Consider the following 897-nt stretch of genomic DNA (forward strand, 5'->3'; position numbering starts at 1 on the left):
ATTCATGAATATGGGTTTTGTATCCTTCGAAGGAATCCCATCAGATATTACAGACTTGTGGAAATATTTTTTTCCAATCCTCGAAGCAATCAATGATTGACGTTCTGTGATCTTTTTCAGCTCTACTATCAATGCCATCTTTCTCAGCTGGATCGCAGTAAAGCATCGTCTTTTTACGCTCGTCTTTAGTTTCGGTAAGTCGCAGGAGTACAGGTTGGGAGAGTATGGTGGCTGCAGCTTCATTGATGTGTTGTTTTTGGCCAAAAATGTAATACAGATTCTGCTCTTCATATTACCAAAATGCCAAAATCTAAGACGAGCCCAATCACGTTTAAGCAAAACAGCTGTCTAAAACTAACTCAAAAACTCCATGTAACGTTTGCGATGCCGTGTAAGCAGACCACGTTAATTGCTGTTTTAAATATCGAAGTGTCTGACAATACACTATTCAGATATTGTTTTGAATGACAACACAAACTTGACGTCGCCTGCTTTCTTGCAGAGTCTCTAACATTTTTTTTAAGCCCCAACCGTGCTCAGCTTATGCTCATTAAAGTTACGAAATTCAAAGCTGCTTTTCGCAACAAAGCAATATTTCTAGAAAGAACGAGCGCTGCATCAGGTGCTCTGCCAACTAAGTACTACGTATATACATACATATATATATATACATATATATATATATATATATATAGATAACATACGCACATTCAATATTTGCACTTGAGCAAATGCAAATAAAATATACTTTTCAATGGAAATTGATTTATTTACGGTTTGCTAGTCAGCGAGACAAACAGAGACACACACAAAAAAAAGAGGAAGAAAATAAACACAAATAAATAAATCACCGAGATTCAAAAGTATCTTCAGTTAGAACCGCTTGCATCGGTTGCC

This window comes from Drosophila hydei, unplaced genomic scaffold (genome assembly GCF_003285905.1).
Source record: "Drosophila hydei strain 15085-1641.00,03,60 unplaced genomic scaffold, DhydRS2 tig00008114-arrow-pilon, whole genome shotgun sequence".
NCBI classification, from domain to species: Eukaryota; Metazoa; Arthropoda; class Insecta; order Diptera; family Drosophilidae; genus Drosophila; species Drosophila hydei.